Below are 10,248 nucleotides of genomic sequence, written 5' to 3' on the forward strand. Positions count from 1 at the left end.
TGAGCGTTTCATGTTATAAAGCAACATCTGAAATGTGTTATGGCTTTAGAAATATTTAGGTCCTTGATTTTGAGCTTGATTTTTTAACTCCTATAGATAAATATATCAAACATCATCTGTATTTACAACTTGCTGTTTGTGAAGCATTCAGATTTTCCAGCCATGTTCCGAAACGTGACAAAGCCAGTAAAATGTTGGAAGCAGACGGTGTTAGTGCTATTTAACTGTCACTTTCACAAAAGTATTCGCTTTTATTGGACTAGTGCTGAAAGCTACAAAAGTCACTCTGCAAATGATCAAAAGAAGAGAAGAAAAAAAACGCTAAGACACACAGCCATAAATTTTGTCCTTCTTTTTTTTTTTTTAAACCATGAATACGTCTGGCCCATATGCTTGGCCATGGAGCGACGTGAAAGGGGCATTTACAAACCCAGGCCCACCACATTAAACTCTATAACAATCTTCATTCATGGTAACTTATCAGACTCAATTAATCAACCTCAACAATGGCAATTCTGATGTGTTCAAGCACCCTGAAAGGCCTAGGTCAGCACCGGGGCACTGACGACGCCTAGCGCTCCCTCGCCTCTCAAAACTCTCCTCCCAGAATCCAGCGTCTCTGTCGCTCCAGCCTTCGAGCCTGTCCTAAGAAGAAAAACTAGAAATAAGGTGAAAGAAAACAAACAGCTTTGGGGAGATCATAAAGAGCTTTCTTTTCCGTCCCTCAAAGGCGACAAAGCTGCTCCAGCGGATGAAAGCCTTTCTCTCAGGGCGTCTGAAAGGAGCATGTCTTCTCTGCTCGCCTCTGAATGGTATTGTTATGGCTATTCCAGCGGGCTGAAAAGGGGCAACCACTGGTTTGATTCGGTTACACGGTGCGGTAAAGTTCTCCCTCCCACCGCCTTGGTGTGTATGGAGGGTCCGTGACCTGTTTACTCTCGGCCGGGGAAAATGTCATGTCGCCCCTCCCATGGGCAGTCCTCACATTCATTTGATTGGTACAAAAAAATGACTTGGGATGGTTAAAAAGCACTCATACCACATCACAATTTATGGCTCATACTTTTACGTGACACTTTATTTCCTAGTTTGGGGCGTTTTTACAGGCGTTATGCGTTAGATACTGTCACAAGTGCACTTGAGGTTTTATTGATTTTTTTTATTTTAGATTTTATTTTTTAATTTCAGGATTCCGATTAGAGACCGAGGATGAGGATGATGAAGATTTGGTCATGATCGTTGCTCTCCCTCCCCCTCTCAACAACCCGACCCCAGAACGTCAAGTACAAAACTCTTCTCTCACACACGATTCACAGCACAAAGAAATCGACTAGCACATAGCCATGGGTCTGATAAATAAATAGTAAAATAAATAGTAGAATTTTTATAAACTTGAATTTGAAGCACATTTTAATATGAATGTAAACATTAATACATGATTAAAGCATTTTATATAAGGTGTATTAATCTTCTAAAATCCAAGACACTATGGATGAGTAAACATTTCCTGTCCTCTCTCATATTATGTAACATTAGCTTAATCACTTTTCACCATTTTCTGGAGTTTGATAATGAGGGCGAGTATAGGAATTTAAATTTTTAAAAAAATACATTTTGAGTCTTATAAAGTTCTACAATTTGATAGTTAAATTACAGATATAACATTTGGTGGTTTCACCCAGTTTCATGTAGGATCTTTAACATAAAGCTAAAACATAATGTTTAAGATCTTAACATAAAGCTCCAGGGTTTGAGTTTGGACACTCTTTAATCCTCCACACACACACACACACACACACACACACACACACACACACACAAGCCTTAAATAACCTTTTGAAAAGGCATTCATTAGATTGTTTCTTCTCCTCCCACTTCACAGAGTTCCCATAATGTGTAAATAAAGGCTGTGGTGACTTTAACAGGCTTTAATTGACTCCGGGACTGAATGGCCATAATCCACTGCCACAGTGGCCCAAAGAAGCGCGTGTGTGTTCTGTAGCCAACATCAGGAGAGATCCAAGATTGTCCTTTAGCTTCACACGGTCCAAAAAAAAAAAAAAAAAAACCTGGGAAGACTCAGGGCTTCAGGCGTTTGAGGAGGGAAACAATACGAGCTGATCCATTTCAGTTTCTGTAGAGCTTCACTGTAAGCTGGAGATGAATCCACTTCATGTGTGTGGTGAAGTTTCACACTGGAAAAAAAGGCATTATGTTAGTCATCATCATCATCATCATCATCAGAGCATTCTGCATAAATTTACTCAAATGAACATCTTTGATAGCAACCTTTATTTATACTAGAATATAGCAACCTTTATTTATTCAGAAGAATTAAAATATCTCATTGTGAACACTGCATAACATTTTGGTTAAAATTCTTGCATAAAATTCTCTAAAATTAGAAAATCTAAGTAAGGAATAGACCTTTTATTGTGAACATCTAGATCTAATTGTTGAAGGTCATATTCTGATATTTTGTCTTATAACTGATATTACCATTATGTGATCTTTTAATCTGTAAACTCAACAAGTCTATTCTCTTTAAATGAAGTATTATTCACAGTCCCATTAGAAAATAAACAGTTCTGAAAAAGCATGTATGTAATATTTTTTCATGTAACAAACCTTTGTTACTAATACTAAATATTGATTATAATAATTCTGTGAGAAAACTCTAAAACCTTAGTGTATAAAAATGATTCTGACTCTGAGTGTGTATGAGTTTGTAACTGTGTGTGTGTGTGTGTGTGTGTGTGTGTGTTGCCCCTCAGTATGAATCCCCTGTGGTGCTGTACTCCAGAGCCAGCTTCCATCAGCCCTTGTTGATCCTCAGAGACAAGCTTAGAATCAATTACCAATTTCTCCTTTAGCAGAGTGTCATTTCAGGCTGATGTTCATCTGGTTATGGCGAGCTGGGATCACTGCGCCGCGGCCCTGTCGCACAGGGATTATGTGATTATGCTTTAATTCCTTGTAATCTCTTATTAACTAGGCTACTGCATGTCAAATAAAACACAATGCATCACCCTTATAGGCTCTGCTCAGTCTGCCACTATGGCTGAAGTGCTTTTTTCTTTCTTTTTTTTTTCTTTCTCCTTTTTCCTCTTTTTTTTCTTCCACAGCAAGACCACAGTCAGGTGTCTGATTTATATCAGCACCTTAAACGCTCTCAGGAGGGGGGAAAGTCACTAAACACACACACTACAGCACAGTTTGTAAAACAACAGGGGAAAAAACTGGATTTTTTTGTGCACCTCAAGAAATTAATTGGCTGCATTAGTTAGGGGATAAATGGCGATGGCTGGTGTGTTGGATTCCAGCAGAGTTTCACCATAGAGGGTTAATGGGAGTCAAGGCTGGAAGCGTTCCCAGGCCTGGCCCGAGGCCATTAAAACCCAGTACAAGAAACTTATGGGGCAAATCAGCACTGAGCTGCTTCTTTTGCAGCCTTCAGCAGCACAATAAAGAACCCGAGAGCTTCACCCACTGCCTGCGTTACCCAGGGTACACACACACACACACACACACACACAGAAACACAGCTCGCTTTTTGGACCTTGTGATGTGAAGTAAAATTAATTTTATTGCAGCTTTTACACTTATTGTTTGTATAGCATATTCTACAGCACTCATCAGAGTGAATAATGTTTTTATTAACTGATTTTAAAGAATCTCTTGCATTTCTTTTTCCAAATGCATCATCTGTTCCTGCTGAGAAACAGAGAGCAGTGAAGTTCATGGCAGCGACCAAGCGCTGCGTTTCATGCATTTCCCTCCTTTTGTGAATATTAAAACTAAGACTTGTGAAAAATGAAAAAGTCCGAGTCTTGGCAAGTGCAGAAAGAAAGAAAAGAACAGAGAAAGAGAGAAAGAGAGAGAGAGGAGAAAGAGAAACCTTTCTGAATCTCTCCATTTTGCTGAGCGAACAAAGGCGGCGGTGCAGCGGGCTGGGTGTCCGGAGCGCAGGACGCGCACGGCGGAAACATATTGTCGCACCATGGTGTGCGGGGGCTCTCACCACCACACCGCATTCACCCGCACAACGGCGCTGCGCAACATTTGCATATTTGTAATTTATCACATTTTTGTTCGGAGCTTTTTTTTTTTCTGTCGGATTTCTGCGCGCTGAATAACGAGGGAACCTGTTTCCCCTGAGCTGCGAGAGCAAGAGCGAAAGAAGAATTCCTTCACATTACTGAGGAAATATAAGTGTGTCGTGTTTTAGAGAGTTTTTTTTTTCTCGAAATGATAGATGAGAGACATTTTAGGATAAAAAGAATCGTGCGCGCTCCCGAGCATCGGCGCGCACACACTGCGCATTTTTATTTCTGCTCTCATTTAAAAAAGGCTTGAAATTTTCTTTCTTTTTATTTTAAATTACACATCAAGCATTTTAGTATGTTTGTTGATTGTCTTTGTTTACTTTTTTCAGACAATATTTTAACAGCTCAAAAACATACTTATTCATTCATTAGCTTAAAAAAATGACTAGAAAACGCGCAAACTCGTGATCTGGCATCATGACGCGTTTCAAAAGTACTGAAAAAAAATGACACAATTCTTTTTGAGGTTTGTGTTTGGATTAAGGTCCTATGCATCACATGCAGTATAGAAATAATAAAAAATATCATTATTTAGTTGACTAATCCAGTTTTTTTGCTCAAGTATATTTGTCTCAAATTCCGTGGTTAAGATTTGATCATTAAATCAACTAGATTTTAATTTAAAATAATAATAATAATAATAATGGAGAAAGAAATGGTTCATTTCTGAACTGCTATCATCTCTGGGACGGTAAGAAAATGTCAAGAAAGCATGAGGTGATCTGAAAACCACCTGTTCGCTTCGGGTAGGACTGCATCATGCAGATATATTTAATTAAATTCTCCATCATTCTCCAGAGTCTCATTACAGCAATGAACAATAATCCCCCGCGTTTACTTAACTAATTAACCATCAGTGTGTCCCGCAGAAATGATGTAAACACATCAGGTTTCAGTGAATCAGAGGAGGATTTGTCTGGGATGACACCTCAGGCGTGTATTCTCATTCTCCTGCTGATATAACGTATGACTTCGCGGAGTAAAAGAAAAAAGAAGGAGAAGAAGCATTAATAAAAATGGGAGTCAAGTGCCTGGCAGGCTCTGGATGAACCTCATATGGTAACTGCAGCCAGGCGAATAAAAGAGAAGCAATAATTCATAGTATGAGGCATGCAAAAGCTGGACACAATGCCTCTCCTATTAAGCGCCATATTCGAGCCCATTCTGCTGCGCACAAAGATCATAGCACGACGCCTTTATGGCTGTAATGGTGTGAAAGGCGAGTTGGAGGGGGAAGGTCACAGTGGCTGTGCATGGCAGATCCAGGGTGGCACTGGAGCTCTGTACGTGGCCAAGCAAGGCCAGCTGTCTCCAATGCACAGCTTATTATAACTCATCAGAGACGTGCACGACTTATTAAATAGTTTTTTGTTAATATGCTGTGCGCTGATCTGCATCCAGACCCCATGGAGAAGTTCTGGAACCAGGCCAAGTGTCCTTCTGACGCATTTATTATTCATTTTATAGATCATTTTAAAGAAAGGGTGCACTTAGAAGACTATCATCTTCATTCATGGCACTAGGATTAAGAAAAATGAATAATGGTCTTCTTGTTTGTATTAGAGACGGATTTGTGGTCGCTGAGCCACGTGGAAAGACCTTTCACTTTCTGAGCACAGTTTCAAAAAAATCTAAAAAGAGAAAAATAAATCTATTTTTCTTTCTGGTCTACACGAATTTAGGTGACACAAAATTAAATATTTCAATTTCATAATCTCGATTTTTAATGACACTACTATGATATCTAGCATTCTTCTTCTTCTTTAATAAGTTTAGTTTAAGCGACGAAATTAAAATGGTTAAAGAAATAATGAATTATTCCAATTTCCAGTGTAATCATTTTTTGAATATCTGAAGATATCCAGTATGTCTTCTTCTTCTTCTTTAAATTCATCATCATCATCATCATCATCATGCCTATACTTCAGTGTATGACACGTTGGGAGTGAGAACAAGCTTCTTCTTCTTCTTCTTCTAAGGTGTTTATTTACATCCTCATGGTCAGAGATTAAGTGTCTGTCAGGATCAAGGCCTGTAAATGAAGACATTTGGCTACATCAGTCTGTGATAACTAGCATATAAACTAATAAAATTCTTTTTGTTTAAGGACGCAGTTCGAAGTTATGAGGCTTTAATAAACAGGAGTAATAAGAAGACATAACCATCTATGAACCTGGGACTTGAACTGACAGCCTGCAGGTTACTAGCACACAACCTTAACCCTTGAATTAGCATCTATAGTGATACATAAACACCTCCAGTGGCGCATTAACTGGCATTTCCTGTAGCTTCAATCCCATCATCATGGGGACTTTCCCCACATACTGATACAAATCTATTTAAATTTATTCAAATTTTACTTGTGTGAAATTGTGTAGACAATGTGTAGACATGTGTAGACAACAACTGCTTATACTTGTGCTCTGAAGCTCAGCAGAGAAGATTCTACATTATTGACCAAAACGTTGTTAGGTCAAGTTCCAGTGCTACCAGAGAGCCACCGGTGGGCACTTGGGCACAACTCTTAAACCCCAACTGCTCAGCTCTGGACTGGATTTAATTAATCAATTCATTAATTTGTCTTTGGATAAAAGTGTCTGCCAAATTAATCAGTGGCTGTAGCTTTAACAGCTACAGCTACAGCGATGCCCTGGCGTTTGCAGTCTTCAAAATAAATAGAGTTGCTGTTAAATCCGGATGATTTTTGCTGTGTGGTCTCTCCAGTGCAAACAGTAGAGACTTTCATAAGCGTTAATAAGCGTTAAAGCTGCTCATATTTCGGATTATAGCGCTTTCATTAGTGTTTAGCCATCAGGGTGCCAGCTGCTAGATCCAATAAACACCAGTGGAGTCTCTTAAAACGTTTAACCCTGCCAAAATCCCTTCTCTCGCTCCGAGGGGGGGCTTTAATACCCCACCATCCCTCTCCCCCTTTAACATGATAACATAATCATCATTATTCCACTGGATTTATGATGAGAGCAACCCGAGCAACAGGTGTTTGAAGTTTGGTTCACACAAGGGACCCCCAAAAAGGAGGGGACTCTCGGTGCCAAAGTAACCAAAGTAACCTCAAACAAGCGCACTGATATCTTTATTGCTAAGCGTAACATATCCATCCTTGTCCAGCTTTCTGTGCGATGGTTTCTCTGCACCTGGTTATTTCCAACTTCTTTTTATTTTCTTTCTTTTTTGTGTGCGTCTAGGCCCTGGATAGCAGCTGCTTAAAGAGAGACAGAGAGAGGCCCTTACAACGTCTCCAAGACGTGTTGGCATGGTTTTCTCGCCTTTAATGTAGCACTAAGCTTTGTCTTTGGTACAATATGGGAACAGTAAAGAACGACGTGTGGACGTAAGCGCACTTTTTTAACTATGCGACTCTGCAAACAGTTTTGTTTCAAGTCAATTAGAGTGATCAGCCAATTAAATTTATGTGCGTCGATTTTTTCACATGGAGAGGCGAGGGAAAAGGGGCAGCAACACAGAAAGAGAGAGAGAGAGAGGGAAAGAAAGAGAAAAAGAGAGCTGGTCTTTAAGGATTTTAGTCTCATCACCTGGCGTTCATTTTACACAGAAGTGTAATAGCAGGCGTTTCCAAAAAAGTGACTATATTACCAAAAGGCCCTCGCCATCCTGTGCGCTTTTGTTCGCCCCCAGTTAATAACTCATTACAGGGATTTAACAAATCCCTCACATGCATATGTTTGGTGTCTCCATATTTTTTGATCCCTCCGATGAAGCAGATGCTGCAATTGAAAATCCTGACCAAAAAAAAAAAAAAAAAAAAAAAACCTGCTACGAGGCTGAAAGGAGGAGAGGGGTCCTGAACAAAGAGCCTTGGGGAGATCTCTCAGGAAGAGAAAAAACATTTACGGCCAATAAACAGACTTCAACCTGCTCCATTTCAGCCATTGTGCGGCCGTTTTTGAATAATTAAGGTTAATAAGAATAGGTTTTGTGGAGTTTGAATGCCAGGCGCACAGGTGCGGCGTGACAGGATGAATGATGCGCCTGATTTTTGCCAAACTCGAGAGCCCTTCTCTCCGAGCTTCAAGCTGATGGAAAATATTGTCACTTCTTTAATTCACGGCATTAGACGTTCACAGGAAACAAAGGCGGCCGATGAAAAGCTCATGGCTGTAATGAAACACACTTATGGCCCGAGATAAATGAGAGCCGGAGTCAATGGCCAGGCGCGTTTTCGCTTTGCGCGCAAGCAGCCTGCTCCATCTAAATCAAATAAAGGGAACCTTTCCAACTTTTAAAAAGACCTCGTTTTCATTTTTAAAGCCTCTCCGCCATTGCCATTAAGCATATGGGGCTTTTGTACGCAGCAACAGCTCTTGAGAAAGCAACCGGTGTCTATGTGGCGAATCATTTTAACTTTCAGAGCCGAAGCCGCATCCGCGCACAAAAGCGCACAGAAAAAATAAAGAAAAGAGGTTTAAAAAACCAATCTGACATATGTGCGTTTGCGCTTCCCAGACCTGCTTTAGTCACAGCTTCGACCAGTTGCTTGCAAAACACAGGGATAATAGCTTTCTAACGTTTTCTGGGACGGGGATAAGCATGTGACCATGGCGTACCGAGTTTTGCGCACGCACTGGAATGAAGCTCGGTGTGGAGCTGGAGTCTGTCTGAGCTCACTCTCTCTCTCTCCCTCTCTCTCTCTCTCTCACTCTTTCTGATCTGCACTTTTTTCTCATTAAAAAGATACGCACATAGGTAAACATTTCAAACTGATCCTCCCAGTTGGTTCCAGAATTGTAGTAATATTAATATTTCATACCGCGGTAATTTCCTCTCACGATATTATCACGATATTTTTTAAACGTAACATGTTTTTAGTTGAACTTGTGGAATAAAATCCACAAGTTTTTGCATAACTTCCGCGCGTTTTCTTAAGAAGCCACGATGAAGATGAAGAATAAGTTCCTCTATATTATATATAATGTATGCTATATAGTTTTTATTTAAATAAAGATCTGCGGGTAAGAGATCACTCAGCACATGGCTGTGCAGTCTGGAAGATGATGTTATTCAAAGATAGTAGCTGATGAGAATCTTTGTGCGCGCTTTGATCCACGTGGAGCTGAAGAAAATAAGTAAGAACAAAACTCGGAAATTGCTGAGGATAATAATAACCATTATTATTATTATTATTATTATTATTATTATTATTATTATTATTATTATGTTAAAAGTACCGTCATTAGAAAAGTTTTGCCAAACTGTCCTTTCGAGGCGCACAAGAAGAGTCTTTTAGCTCTTTTTTCAGGTTTGAAATTTTTCCCAAATGATTTTGAGTAAATGTTTTACAACACGGAGTAAAGTTCAGCAGAATTAAACGAAGCTTCGGCGCATTTGGTGAGGCAACAGACTTCCAAGTTCACTGGGGCACAAAACAGTGTTGCCTGATTGGCTTTATTCCGGATTAAAGAGGAAAATACCAGGGAATAATTCGGCTCCATTAGGATGATTAGTAGTTAATTAAGTTGTGGTCTGGAAACGGTGGAATCTGGCAACCCTTATCCAAACTGCTGCTTCCTGCAGAGTTCATTTCCAGCCACACACCTCATCAGACATCCTCATCCTCCGAGTCCACAGTCCACCACCTGATGCAGCAGGTGAGTCAGAGGGTAAAAATATTGCTCATCACTGATGTGTCACCAACACACACACACACACACACACACATTACACTCTCAGTGTCAGTGGCAGCGTCAAGTTTCTTCCAAGCTCCAGTCTCCGACAAATGTGCTCTCCACTGCTGCTCCTTCTTCTTCTTCTCTTTCAACAAACACCAAAAAAGTGCCCAAAAATTCCACACACGGTTTCTCTTGAACCAAAATGTTGTGATGGGTGAAAAATATAATCCAGCAGCTCTGCGCTCCTCGGTGTCCTTCACCCGCCGTCAGTCCCAGTCGGTGCCATTTGCCTTTCTAATGAGCCCTAATGAGATGACACGCGCTTTTTTAGAGGCTTAATGAGGCAATAATGCGTTAAGTTTGGGATCACTTCATATTAAATCTGAAAACTGACAGGATTAGTAAGACTTGCAAAAAGAGACAAATAGCTGGAACGCAGAATTAATTGTAGAACCAATAATAATAATAATAATAATAATAATAATAATAATAAT

At 39.9% G+C, this 10,248-nt stretch overlaps 1 long non-coding RNA gene across 3 annotated transcripts in view; it reads right to left on the bottom strand.

Annotated features, from left to right (window-relative positions):
• Positions 1-1,392: 1,392 nt before the first annotated feature.
• Positions 1,393-10,248, bottom strand: part of LOC113542968 (uncharacterized) — a 9,119-nt gene continuing 263 nt past the window's right edge. The window contains exons 2-4 of one of the 3 annotated variants that reach the window (XR_008300629.1): positions 9,314-10,058; positions 2,859-2,937; positions 1,393-2,195 (exon numbers count right to left, since the gene is read on the bottom strand). This is a non-coding gene — a long non-coding RNA (uncharacterized LOC113542968). The remainder of the gene's footprint in view (positions 2,196-2,858; positions 2,938-9,313; positions 10,059-10,248) is intronic. The other 2 variants (XR_003404373.3, XR_004580287.2) reach the window with 2 other exon arrangements.

The sequence above is a fragment of the Pangasianodon hypophthalmus genome, chromosome 21 (assembly GCF_027358585.1).
Source record: "Pangasianodon hypophthalmus isolate fPanHyp1 chromosome 21, fPanHyp1.pri, whole genome shotgun sequence".
NCBI classification, from domain to species: Eukaryota; Metazoa; Chordata; class Actinopteri; order Siluriformes; family Pangasiidae; genus Pangasianodon; species Pangasianodon hypophthalmus.